At 33.4% G+C, this 15,087-nt stretch overlaps 1 long non-coding RNA gene across 1 annotated transcript; it reads right to left on the bottom strand.

Moving 5' to 3' along the window:
* Positions 1–5,852: 5,852 nt before the first annotated feature.
* LOC132599979 (uncharacterized) lies at positions 5,853–7,221 on the bottom strand. The gene is made up of 2 exons (XR_009567089.1): positions 7,002–7,221; positions 5,853–5,979 (listed from the first exon to the last, which is right to left on the bottom strand). It is a non-coding gene; the product is annotated as an uncharacterized LOC132599979 (long non-coding RNA).
* Between the last annotated feature and the right edge of the window lie 7,866 nt (positions 7,222–15,087).

The following is a 15,087-nucleotide window of genomic DNA, read 5'->3' on the forward strand; positions in this document are numbered from 1 at the left end:
TAATCATTGTCATTATTATTATTAATTACTAATCATTATTATCAGCGTTATTTATTATCATTATTTTATCAATCATTATTATTTATTATTATTATTATTATCATCATTATTATTTCTTATTATTATCATTATTATTTTATTATTGCCCCTATTATTGTTATTATTATTAATTTATTATCATTTTGTTATTATCAATAATTGTTATTTATTGTTATTATTTTTATTATTAATTACTATCATCCTTATTATTGTTATTAATTAGTATCATTTTTTAATTATCAATATTTTTTATTTTCTGTTATTATTATATCTATTATTTTTTTTTTATCACCATTATCATCAACATTATCATTTTTACCAATATCATTATTGTCATTATTATTAGCAGTATTACTACCGCTATTTATTTGCCGCTATTATTTAGTATTATTGAAACTTGCATTTCTCGACGTTTCTACCAACTTCCGCACAAACATCGCATTTTATTTCGCACATTTAAATGATAACGTTTGTTATTAAATATTATTGCACGGTCATTTACGACATCATATAATTTTTACTCGGGTCTTTTTATAATTACATATTTCCGTATTAGGTGATATTCTGGCACCCTTAGTACATCGTTAATCAAAATCGGTCTCTTATTCAAATTTAGAAGTCAAACTATTTCTTACACTCGGTCCGCATTTTGACTTACCGGACTCCAAATTAAAGCCCGATTGACTCCTGATAATTTTGGACTAGTCCATATCCCTTATCTCAATTTTTAGAATAATCAGTGTTTTAATTTATTAGCCTATTCTTTTAATACCCGGTCTAAAATCGACCCGGTCCACAAACGAACCGGGTCCGATCCAATTTTTCGTCAAAATAAGGGAAACCCTTAAAAAAGGGTTTCCCTTCATTTTTTTTTCTCTCTTCCGCCGCAGCTCACATCGCCTCCCTCTCCTTTTCCCCGTCATCATCCTCATCGCTCACCACCATCGCACCTTCCTCCGCCTCCCATCTCCGCCGTCTCCATCCATCTCTCCGTCGCCACCCACCTCCGTCATCACCCACCTCTGTCGCCATCGCCCTAACTCCATCCACCTTCCACCATCTCCACCGCACCTATACCCCCACGTGACTTCCACTTCATCTCTGACACCTCCACTACCTTTGTCACACCCATGTTCTCCTCTGACACACCCCACGCCCCCACTACACTCCTAACACCACCCCCCATGCCACCGTTTCAGACCTCTGTCTCCACCACGCTCCTCCACCCCACGCCTCTGACACCCCCATTTTCTCGTGTTCCCCATCGCCTCTCTCCTCTCCCACGTTACACCCACGTCTCCATTCCCCTGTTCCCCACGCGTATCACCTTTTATTTCGACAATGCAAAGCAAAATAGGGATAAATAGGAGTGGCGAATCAGCTTGGAAAAGAAAACTCCCAAAAAGAGAAATCGACAAAACTCTCATCTTTATCACCAGAACCCCTGAGAAAGCATTAAGATCGCAGCCGTCACAACGTTCTACGTCGATTTAAGACACGAAATCGATCTTCTGTTTTCTTCTTTTTTTTCGTATTGCATCGAATCTAAGAACACCCAAGTTTGATTCGGGTCTGTTTCAACGTAAATTCAAGTGTTTCGAGGTGAATCGAAGAACCCGTACCCACTTCGCTGCACTCGAAGAAGGTGAACACCTTTCCCATTTCCTGTCTAGCTCCATTTAATCTAAGTTTGTTTGCTTTCGTTGTTATTTTGCGTCACTCATGTTCAGTTTAGCATATGGTTATTGCTATTAGTAGTGCGAATATAGCTTAGCGAGCTTTGTGCATTTACTGTGGTTGTTCCTTGATAGAGTTTGGTATGGTTTAATGGTCTTTGTAGATTGATTATTTGTTAACAACAATAAGCATGATTGAGTTGTGGATATCTAACGCGTTAGGTTTGTTCTGAGACGGTGTGAATATGGTTGGACTGAAAATATGGTAATATGGTCTGTGATTAATGTTACAAGAAATGGACAAAAATCTTTGGTATGGTAATTAAGTTGGCTTTCTTACCGAAATGTTTTTTTTCCTCTCTTCAAATAGTCTGATTGTTGGTTAACTATGTCTATGCGAGAGATTAGACCCCTGTTGATATCTGTTAGTATGTTTAACCCTCAGATGATGATTGAGGGATAGGTTTAAGCGTGTGCTAGTACTGATTCCATGATAATAGATTCAACTATAAAAAATGATGCCAACTTGAGTCGGATTAAATGTTGTCTGTATGTCCCTATTGTCAAACATGATGTTTACTCGCATAAAGTTTGTTTAGTTCTGTCTATACCTGCATTAAGGTCATTTGGATTGATCTAAGCTGAAACTGCCTTCACTGGAACTGGAATGACATTTTATCTAATTCCTTAAGTGAGCAAGACCATCTGTTGCTTCTCCCCTAATGACTCTTTTCAAACTATGAAGCCCGTGCAATTAACTTGATGTTAGTCTCAGTATCGCAGATAGTAGTATGTGGTTCACCTAAGCTGTTTGAGCTTGATTTTCTATTTAAAAGGATTTCAACTGAATAGAGATTCAGATTTTAGTCCATGATCCCTCTCACCGTCATTCGTTATTAGGACATTGCTAGAAGGATTATATTGGTTTTAACTAAGGAGCTTGGTTCTACTGTTTGATTATAAGAGAAAATTCAGGTTCTTAATCTCATTTGAGGAATCCTGTTTGTCCTCATGAACTGTTTGTACACTAATATTGCTTTACGCTGATTTTAAAAGAGATTTGGTCCTGTTTTGTACATGCATGAATATTTGGTATTGTTAAATCCCGCTTGGTGTTATCTAAATCACTATTTTGCTACTTGAAATTGTCAATCGTAATTTGAGTCTCACAATTAACAGTGAGGCAGTTCCAGTGATAAAGTAACAGTTTAGCCAGACCTTTTTTTTAAAAAAAAAAATCAGTCCAACACATCTTTTTGAACATGCCCCAAGTTGAATACTTGTCCACTGCGTGGTCTGGCACTATATTCTAAGTAAAATATACGGTCGAATATGAATGAACATTTTTTTTCTCTTTGCCCTAGTTGTATCTTGAGCAGCTTATTCTATATTAGTATAGGACTATAGGGAATAAGTCATCTAATATGCACAGCCCTCAACTTAAAAGAATTAGAAATTTTGTCATGTTGAAAGGATTTAGGTAAATTAGTCATAACTAAAAGGATAGTTGATTAGTTTCCTTCCTTCTCTAGAAATTCTAAACTTGCTCTCGTTTGGATCTTTGTGTAAAAATTGTATGTTAATTCCATGAAAACTTTACATTTATGTTCTATGTATTTATGTCGTATACTAAGTAGACATAACTCTCATATCTTGAAATGCATACAAAGAGGTATATTTCACTTTTGGATAGATATAGGACCCGCTTCCATTTGTTTAGACAGAATACTTCTCATCTGAAAGGTCCATCTTTTAACGGTTGTATGAAAAAATAAATAAATTAAGTATGTTGGTTCGGTTGGTTCTTATTCCTCACCGATTGTTCATTTGATTAGTGGCGACTAGCTGCTATGCCAGCGCGGATTCATCGTCGCATTGTTTGAAAAAGTACTACTGATCAGTTTAATAAAAAAGATATACATCATTTGATTTGGTTGTTGAAACTGTGAACATAGTTTAAGCTGGAAATGACTTGTCGAGGTCCTCTTCTTTTCTAGTCCGTTGTTGCTCGTAGATTTTAAAACAGTAGTGAAATAATTCTAAATCAGAATCTTACATTCATAAAAAATATGCTTTGGTCTGGGTTAGGCAGTTTGTTATTTGACTAAGACACGATTTACTGATATGTTTTGAATTTATTTTTCTTCATGTCTGGCCTTATCCATTGATTAGATACTAATTTCTTTTCTTCTATTTTATGCATGACCGTCGAATATGAGTCCGAGGGACTCATCTTGTTCCGCATTCGGTGTTGGGCTAAAAGCCCAACGTGATCATCTCGAGTCATTCCCCGCCAGCCCATATCCACGTCAAAAAATGAAAAATTCCGGGTCAAAGCCCATATAGCAAAACAGAACAGCAGCAGTAGCAGGCCTTAAAATGGGCTGAACCCATTTTATTTTACTTCAGCCTTTATTTTTATTTATGCACTTAATTTGTATTATTCGACTAACCTTTACTTTGTTTTTTTATTTTTCTAACTTGGATGAATTCTAGTAAAATTTAGTGAGTTAGCCTTAATATAATGGGTAGAATGTAAGAAAGAAACTCGTCGTTAGCCCCGTAAGCTTCTTTCCACGTTTGAGCTATTTATAAACATACATAATGTTCATTTTATTGGAATAATCGATTTGCAAAATAACATACCCATATATTTTGGGTTTAAAAATCATCTCTGTTTCTTACCACTTTTTTTAGAAATTTTTAGGATTTCACTAATATACAAGTCTAAATCCAAGTACATTTTTTTTATAAATAACTCTTCGGGGTTAAATCAATTATGCATACTTTTTTTTAGTCGAATGTAGTTAATAAAGCCTAATTTTGTTTATTCTAAAAAATGCAAAGTCAACAAGTACCTCCTCATTTAGTCATTGTAAATATTTATCAAAACACGGCATAAATTTGCATTTTTCTTTTGCTTATATGCACATTATCATATCTCACAAATCTTATTTTTTGAATAGGGTTATTACACTTTCATTTAAAGCAATAGTAACACTTATAAGCTTTATTTTAATAACATTTTTAAGCTTCCTCTTTTTTATATACAAGTAATCACAAGCCCTATTTTATATATAGCATTATCATATAGAAGTGTTTAAATCTTAATGACATTTATAAGCATTATTTTAAATAGCATTAAAAATCATATTTTACGCAAGTCATTATTTTCTATAAATCTTATTTCCAAACAATATTATTACATTTTCCTTCAGAAATTTTAGCCATATCTCTTAGCCGTTTTTCTTAAAATTTAAACCCTATATTTGCATCTTTAGCTTTAATTAATTAACTTAAGTTGGTCGGATAACCGTAAGTTAACGGATTCTGAAGGATGCCTAACCCCTTCCCTTTAGGATAATATAGAACCCTTACCTAGAATCACACTAGTTAAGCAGACCATTTACAGAGGTTTAGTTTTAGCTTTACCTTAGTTAATATCTAGGTGTCCTAATTCACCGTTAAATCAATTAGGTGGCGACTCCTTAAAACGAAGCAATATGGGAATCACCAATATGTTGTACTCCGCTCTAACCCGGTTAAAATGAGGTATAACAATGATCATGTTTATTGAATAAACAAAACTTTTTAGCTTAAGTAATTTTTTAGGTAAGGTTGTAAGTTGTAGGAAAACTGCGTAACCTGTTTCACCAAGAAGCAGTGACCGTCTTACAACGGAGGAAGCCTGCTCTGTGAAAGAAGTGCTAACTTCAAAGGATGATGGATTAACTGAAGTAGCTTTGGTTGCTCATTGTTGAGCTAAACATGCCTCCTTTTTTTCTGCTGCCTTTAGCTTATATAACTCCCGTCGTCGAGCTAAACATGCCTCTTTTTTTTCAGGTGCCATTAGTTTATATAACTCCCATCGTCGAGCTAAACATGCTTCCTTTTTTTCAGGTGCCATAACCCTATATAACTCTCGTTGCCTATCATTTTTTTTAGCATTTATGGTTTTAGAGGTTTGATCTTTTCTACATTTATCGTCTGACATTGCTGCAATTTTAGTAATATTTTTTAGTAAAGAGACTTTAATGAATGATAATTTTAACAAAACAACTCAAACAAATGTACAATACATATTTTCTATACTCAAAGTAAATAAACGACAAATAAAGAGATAGGCAAATGCCATAATTATAACAACAAAATAAATTGAAGAAGCAATTAGACGATAATCTAACAATGCAGAAGAGTGACACTTACTTAAATCAAACAAACTGAACCTGCATATGTACACAATTACTGCAACACAGAGTCAAACCTGCAACAAATAAGATCAACCGTAAAACTTATTGACATAAGCATTTGTGACTGAAAGTTTCAAATTTATAGTAATGGCAAAAATCAGACAACATTAACACTATTATGTACTTCGCACAACATAAACACTATTGAAATTATCTAGTTTTCTATTTTTGGTCTGCAGTTTAATCTGCTATTGAATTATCTTGTGAAGTAAAATAGTCCAACAACTTAAGTTACCAGTACATCTATACTGTTAATATTTATGGAAATATAAATGGAGAACTCAATTATATATCTTGTGAAACGTATTACAGCATTCTTTGTCTTAAAAATTTGTTACTGTATTCTGCCACATTATATGACTGCTTTGCAAATTACAGAGGTTGAACTTTTCTTATAAGAATAAGAAAAGAAAAGTTTTCAACAGCGAAAATATATATGCATACTTGTTTCAAACATTTAATCGGGTCACTAGGGGGGGGGGGGGGGGGGGAATGCTATCGGGTCACAAAATCTTCTTTCCACTGTTTTCCCCGAATTTTTCTTTATCTTTTATCTCAGCTTCCAAAGGCAATACTATTCCTACACCTTCAAATACATAAAATGCTACATCAAGACCGTAAAAGAACACACTAAATCCACCAAAAGCTTCAACAACATGGCTACTTTTTACATAAATCATTACATCTTCAACCATTACAACCCCCGTAGAAATACTTAAAGAGAAAATCTACCCCGTATCCTTCCCAAAAAACCAAATATAGATTTTTCAATTTACTACTCATTATCTCTATGCCTATCAATTAAAATTGAACATAATAATAAACCCAAGAATCACCAAGCAAACAGGAGGAATTAAAAAGTGATCGAAAATTTCTACTTTATACTCAGATACAAAAGGTCGTATTGCCAAAAACCCATAAGCTAAACAGCCAAAAATGTGTAGCAGGAAGATACAAAATCTGTTACCCTAAATACAATAGAAAAAACAACAAAAACAGATGAATTTGAAGAAAATAGGAAACCCCTAATAATAACCTTGGACAGAGAAAGAGGAAGATCGAAAAAAGAGAGCTACTTTTTTTGATATTTCTACTTTCTAAGAACAAGCTAAGAAGCTGAAGTGAGGAGTTTCTAGATTTGCTTGCTAATAAAGGTGGTGATTAGGTAATAATAATTTAAAGAAGAGTGTATAAGAAGATGGAAGGAGAAGTTTCTGGATTTGCTTGGTAATGTAGGAGGTGATTAGATATTATAAGTAATAAATAAGATATAGGAAATGTCATAATTTCCCTTATAGGACTGACGACGATGGTGCCTTAAACCCACGCTTCTTAAAAGTAGAAATATGTTGTTTGTCAAAAAAATTATTACTACAAGGAATTCATCGAATTGTTGCATCATTGAATTACGGAGTATAATTTTTCGCACACACAATTTTTCTTTTTCTAAATCATAAGTCTAATGTCCCTCAAAAGAATGAAATTTAAAATAGACGATCACAAATTCAAGTCCTAATGATTAACAACATAATTAAATAAATATATATTCTCTCAACTTTTAATCTTTAAGACTTTAACGGGATGGGTGGGGTAGACATTATAATTACTTTTTGAGGTCCTTACACAACTCATGAGGGACAAGTATATTTTCCTAACGTATTTCCACTCGTGTAACTTATTCTCAACTGAATATAATTTTTTTTAATCCTTTTTCGAGGATTGAAGAGTGAGATCATGCTCAACAAGCTGACGAATGTGCCTAGCTCGATGGGTTTGGATGAGAGAATCCTAGAGCGATAGAACATGACTGGAAATAAATGACTGTGCAAACAGGCTTACAAAATTTTTAGCTCTGATACCATATGAAAAATTTGAGCATTTAACTTCAAAAGTTTAAGGTAATGGATAGAGTAGCCTGGAACATTATAAATTGTTGAATACTATGATATATTAATATTAAAATAACATTACTAAATTATAATAAAGTGGTTGTAACTCCTACTAAATCATCACTCATAAATAATCTTCGCATGATCTAGAAAGTGGTCATTATTCTTTGTAACCACTGTCTTATGTTCTACCATTACTTAGACACTAAATTATCACTAACTCATGTTCTGATAACTTATTACTCCACTATCATCCAATTTATTCTAAGGAAGAATTGTAACACTTATAAATAGTACTCATTTTTATCTAGTGATGGTGTGTGAAAAATACAGTCAAATCTCTCTATAATTGTCATTCGTTATAAAAACATTTCACTATAACGGTCTGATTTTCTCCAGAACTGTTTTTTCATGTTATATTTTAATTTTCTATAACAACATTCTACCTGACATTCATTATAGCGGTACACTCTTTGCAAATTTACCTCTCTATAGCAGTCATACTCAAATATTGTGTCATAATATTTTCTAAGAAATATACTACGTAGAAAAATAAAATATTAAAATATTTATGGTAATCATCATTAATGTCATGCGCATAGTAACTTTCAAGTAATAATATCTAAAAGGAAAAAAAAAATCTCATCGTAATTTGATTTAGTCTTACAAATTTCAAAATCATTTATTTCCTATCTACTGATTTTGTATAAAGTTGATACTTATTTTCCTGATTTTGGTAACTATAATTAGTCTATTTTAAGTTTGAAAATTTGTGCTCTCTTCCCTTTATAAATTTGATACTTATCTTCCTTTTATAATTTAAATTTTGTAACTATAATATTGTTATATTTCTAGTAAAAAATAACATTTTTCATCAAATATTCTTTACTCACGCATTATGGGGTCAAAACGTCGAGTTATTTCACTAGAAACAAAGATAGCATTGTGCCAATACAAAGAGGACAATTCAAAAATCACGCATGACAACTGAAGCAAAAAATTTAAGTTTGTAGTCGTCAAGCAGTTGAGGACATCTTTAGCAAGAAGAACAAGTACATTGAGGCGGCTAAGCAAGCTGAAGCTACTCAAAAGCCTGTTTAAACCAAGAAATTGTGTGAATGCGTGCATCCAAGGACCCAAAGGTACGTATAGAAAATAATTTTCTTTTCAGCCTCTAATGGGTAGCTCTTACGACTCAAACAACGATATGGCGTCAAGTCTTACCTATAATTGATTGTGCTTCTACTTTAAAAAAAAAATGGCTCAAATTAAATTTTTTAATGCGCACTCTATTCGCAAGGACAAAGAAAATAAAACCTTTGGTTATTAGATCTGTTTCTAAACCTCGTCGTTATAAAAATGTTGACATGGCCTCTCTCACACACATTAATTATAGCCTAAATCCCATATCATAACAATAATCAAGCAATGGATGCTACCACTTATATGAAGTTTGACGCAACATTTACAATCCTTGAAACTTACATTAATAAAGAGATTATTGCACAAGTCATTGGAGTGGAAGGACAAGAGATATCAGATGCAGAAGGTGACAACGAAACTGCTGATGAAGAGCCTCAACCTCAGTGGCGGAGCCAGGAATTTTATTAAGGGGTGTCAAATTTTTATTTTATTTTTTAAAAAAAGGCCAATGACTGAAGTTAAAAAAAAATAAGCATGTCGCAAACTGGGATCGAACACGCAACCTTGTTAGCCTGAACCTTTGACACCCCTCAACCACTCAGCTAAGCCCTCAACTTATTACAAGAGGTGTCAATAGTAATACATATATGTATAAAATTAGAATTTCACATACCTATACAACGTAATTTTCCGGCGAAGGGGTGTCGCTTGACACCCCTCGGGACCAGGTAGCTCCGCCCATGCTCAACCTACTGCTACTTAGAGTGAGATGTCAATTGTTACGCTCTTAGACAGCCTTTAAGGGAAAGCTATTGAATTCTCTTTTGCTGAAAGTTTGAACAAAAATCTCCATCACTAAGGGTGTGTTTGGTATGATGGAAAATGTTTTCCAAGAAAATACTTCTCTTGGAAAAATAAGTGGAGTGAGGAAGATGTTTTTCTATATATTTTTAACTGTAATTGTATTTCACCAACATAAATCCCTCTGAAGACCCTTACACGCCTAATTTTGGGTAAAATTTTTCCCTTCAGGCAAATTTCTGTTTAAGGCCTAACTTTTTCCCAAATAGGCCTAACTTTACGACAAAACTTTGCCTTGTAAAATTCCTTTTTTTTTTATTGAGTTGGGTTCGAATCCAGAACTTCGGAGTATTAGGCAAAGGACAAAACTTAAAGACAATCAATTTGAGGAACAAAAATTAAAGACCAGTGGCTTTCAAGGGAAATCCTCACAAAAAAAAAAAAAAAACTAAAAGCAGAACCTTCTCAACTTTCATGTAACAGCTAAATTATGAGCTCATTTCCATTGGTGGGCCCCCATTAATGGGCTCATTATTTAGGGAAAATGACATAATAATACTAGTTAAGACTCTATATTAGAAAATATAGGGATATTTTTTCTTATTTATGAAATATAACAAGCTAATTACAAAACATACAAGATTTGGGTTATGCATAGATCCACGATTTTGGGCTAAAATTGAGGGATCCAATTTTAAACTGAATTCTAGGCAGTTACCCATTATTTCCATCTCTTTGCAAAAAATTTATCTCTCTACAAAAATATTCTTAGCCTAATTTTATCTCAATTTTAAAACCACAATTTCACCCACTTCCAATAACGACTTCATCAATGAAAATACACGAATTCATCTTCTTCAAACTGCTCTTTCATCATTTTTACTATTCATCATCATTTTAGTGTATTAAAGTGTTTCCGACCCCATATTATTAGAGTTTAGGTGTGTTTGGGGTTCATCTGTTTGTGCAAAATAATGAGTAAAAAGCTTCAATGGATTTTCTTCGCCTTAAAAGTTCTAGAATTGCGGCTTCGACGAGTCTTAGAATATTGCCGGAACCGAACACGAAAAATTGAAGAAGAAGAAGAAGAAGAAGAAGCCGAAATTGAAAGTTTAAAAACCAAAAAAAAATTGAGATTTATTTTATTGTTTTCACAGTTTGACTGTATGTATTATGTTTAGAATTTATATACTTTAGTTCTAGAATGTTTTCACAGTTGATTGTGTGGATTGTGTATATATAGTGGTGTATATCAGTTTTTTGAAGTATTTTTATTTCTGTGTATGAAATGTGTATAATTTCTGGATACCTTAATATCAACAATCTATTTTTGATTACTATCTTGTGAATTAAATGTGTATGAAAATCGGGTTGTATCACCTTTTGGGATGTGTGTGGTTACGGAGTGTATAAAATGTTTATAGATTGTGTAAAGTACTTTTTTTATAACCTTTTCCCTGAACCACGTACATACAACTTTTTCCTACAACGATATATCATATGTTATACATAAATCATACATGTTTTATACACCTTTTCTGAATTTAATACACAAATTAATCATGTACCAAAAACATACAACTTTTATCCACAAATTCAATAGCTTTGGTTACATATAGGATTGCTAGTAGTTTCTTTACTTTGGTTGTTTAACGAATTGCAGTTGCTGTAGTGAGCTATTTTTTTATTTTCTAAATGTGAATAAAACTGAAATTTGAATTAACTGTTTCAATTAGAAAAAAAAAATGTTCAAATTTTGCGAGACATCATTGTTCACTTCAGCTGCATCAATTTCAGTGAGCATACTAGTTATGGGGGTTTCTTCTTCGTTAGACTCTATGGTGAATGAGGAGAGAGGATGAAATGAATTGGGGTTTTGAGAAAATATGGAGAAACTAGAAGGAAGTGAGAGAATATAGTAAGTGAGAAATTTTGGGAAGAAGATCACCCAATATCCGTTACTTGCTTGATTTTTGGGTTTATATATTTATCCTATTTTTTTTTACTGCATTTGTGTAGGGTTTGTAACTATTCTAATGTTATATTTTGTAAACTGAAAAGTATCGTCATATTCTGTAAATATACCCTCTTATTATGTATATATATGTTTTTGTTCCCATTATTTACTACTTTAGTTGGTAGTCCAACAAAACCTGGGGCCCGTCTTAATGTAAGACAAGTAGATAAGTCTGGGCCTTATGTTTCTCTGTACTCTAATTGCCGAAAAGGATGATTGTCATTTTACGTATTATTGTTTCTCTTTCCCCCATTTAGTGAGGTAGCAGAAGGAGAGGGCGATATTTAATTTTCCAAAAACTTTATAGCAGGATTGCAGCGAAGCAAGAAAAAAAACGAATAAATTTATACACTAACAGATACTGCTTTGCTAATCTTCCCATCTAATGTGGATCGAGCAATGATTGGCGCGAGAGGAAGAAACCTATGAGAAGACTCTTGTCTTACGAACTGTACATTGATAGAGGAAAAATATCATTAACAGAGATATAAATATATAAGGGAAAATTACAGCCAAGTAACATTCGGTCATCTAGTTTGCAAAATATTTACACAATGTATAGGTAGTGTATGCTTTATACTAAATATACATATACTATACATACCTATACATGTAATATACATATCTATACATAACATATACAAATGAAGTGTATAGGTAATGTAAATACTTCGATCATTTTGGTAAACTAGTTGGCCGAAGGGTACGTTTACGTAAGTTTCCCAATATATAATGCGGTAATAGAATTTACTTAGAAGAATACGTAGAGTAGCAGGACGAGGCAAGATTGTGACAGGAAAAGAATCCATTCTTATTTGGACGTGAAAGGGACTTTTAGGTGCCTTTAAATGGACAGAATAAGAAGTAAAAGAAGAAATAAGACAAATAATACTGCAACACTAATATTATTTTGTTTAAGCTTTCAAATATATTGTTGCTCTTTAAATACTCCCTTGGGAAAAAAAGTGAGAGCTCATTGTTTCCACAAAAGCCCAAAATATTGTGCTCAATTGGAGGTAGAAATAGTGTGCCAGTAATCACTTTTTGGTTTTGTAATTAATAATAATCAATGTCAAAAAAATTTAAATTTACATGTGAAATTTCATGATAATGATCTAAAGTTCACCCATAGAACTCAAAACTTCATGATTGCAGCTATTTCACATTGTCTGTGAAGTGATTTTTTGTGAATTCTACTTCAATTAAAGAGCATATATTTACAAGCCCAACCTTTTAGGTCCATTACTCTACACTTCAGATAGAAATGGGCCTCTCATCACTGACCCTCATATTTGAAATCTTTAAGTTTTGCCCTTCGGCTAAACCTCATGGGTTCCAGGTTCGAACCCCCACACAGTCAAAATTTTAAAAAAAATCGCAAGGCAGAGTTTAAATTCGCTATGCCCCCACCGGCATACACTTGTGAAGGAATTACCAACGTTATACTGGACCCGGCATACTTATGCCTTATGGGCAGACTTGGCATAAGTATGCCGGGTCCGGCATAACTTTGGTAATTCCTTCACAAGTTTATATCGGATCCGGCATAAAAGTTTGCCCATTAAAAGTATGCCCCCAACGACATAAACTTGTTAAGGAATTACCAAACTTATGCCGGTCCCGGCATACTTATGCCTTATGGGCAGACTTGGCATAAGTATGCTGGGTCCGGCATAACTTTGGTAATTCCTTCACAAGTTTATGCCTGGTCCGGCATAAAATTTTGCCCATTAAAAGTATGCCCCCACCGGATGAGGGTACCTAGGAAGAATTTCCTTGTCCTCCTTCCAATATTATTACAGAACTAAAAGGCTTCATGGTAAAAACTTTGTGCGTGGCCTCTTCCACTCATCGTCATGCAAATGCTGTCAACAATTATCATAGTGTTAATACTCATGAAAAAATAGGCTTAGATATAATGGAACAAAATTACGACAACTACTCTTTTCTAACACTACCCCATAATATATTAACAAGAGCAGTTATAATATATCCAATACAGGAAATGTAGCAAAGAAAGTCTTTAGGCCACATTGACACAAAAACCACTTGAATTTTAATAGAACATTTTGATGTCACTAAAAATCTGTAAAAAGTTGAGTATGCCCATAAGGCATGAGTATGCCGGGTCCGGCATAACTTTGGTAATTCCTTCATAAGTTTATGTCGGGTCCGGCATACACGCGACCCAAACCTCGCCTTGCAGTTTTCTTTTTTAATTTATGCTGGAGCGAGGGTTCGAACTCAGAACCTCATGATTTCTGCGCGAACGCTCAGTGTTGCAATGCGAAAGGCAAAAATTAAAGACCAGCAATATGAAGGGCATAATTTAAAGACCACAAATATGAGGGGCAAAATTTAAAGACCACCCCAAAAGAAGGGCAATCCGCGCAAAAAAATGCGTCATGATAAGTAAAAAAAGTAGAAGCAAACTTTTAGGTCCATTACTCTGCACTTCAGATATAAATGGGCCTCTCATCACGGGCCGTCATGATAAGTAAAAAAAATAGAAGCAAATATTTTATACATTATTCTATACTGACAAAAACATTATGATTATGAAGAAAAAACAAACAATAATTTTTTTTGTTTATAAGAACGACACATAATAGGTGAAGTTTGTTTATATTTCACGAATTGGCTTTGTTTATATTTCCCGAATTGGCTAATATTTTTTGTTTAAAAGAGCGACACATACTATGTGAAGTTTGTTTATATTTCACGAATTGGCGGATTCAAAACTTCACACTTTCGGATACACAAACTCTGTTTATCAAATAGATCAGTCTAATAAAGCTTGAGTCAGTTGTACGAGAGGGAAAAAGATTTGCCCAAAGGAAGGTTAATTTTTTTATAATAAATTTCAATGTGCTTATCTAGATAATAATGCCAATTTGTTGTCAATCCCTATGAGATTGTCAGGTTAGGACTCTTTGTAAATCATCTTAAAACAATGAGGAGACTGAATAGGACAAAATTATGATGAACTATGGCTTCAACTTTCAAGTGGATTCCAGTGGTAAAATAGAGGCAATACAATAGAAGATCAAAAAGGGTGTCTGACATGAATTTTAGATCTGAAATGCCAGCTTCATCTCTTGGTAATAGGAGTAATTTTTCAAACATGAATCAAGAATATGTTATTTTTATACATATATTTATTTTGTTTGCTGTGTTCCAAACTTCAGTGGACAATAGGACATACCTCGTAGGAATGTGTGTAATTGTTTGGTGTGAAGAAGACAAATAACTAAAAGAATCTATTTTGTTTT

Source organism: Lycium barbarum, chromosome 6 (genome assembly GCF_019175385.1).
Source record: "Lycium barbarum isolate Lr01 chromosome 6, ASM1917538v2, whole genome shotgun sequence".
NCBI classification, from domain to species: Eukaryota; Viridiplantae; Streptophyta; class Magnoliopsida; order Solanales; family Solanaceae; genus Lycium; species Lycium barbarum.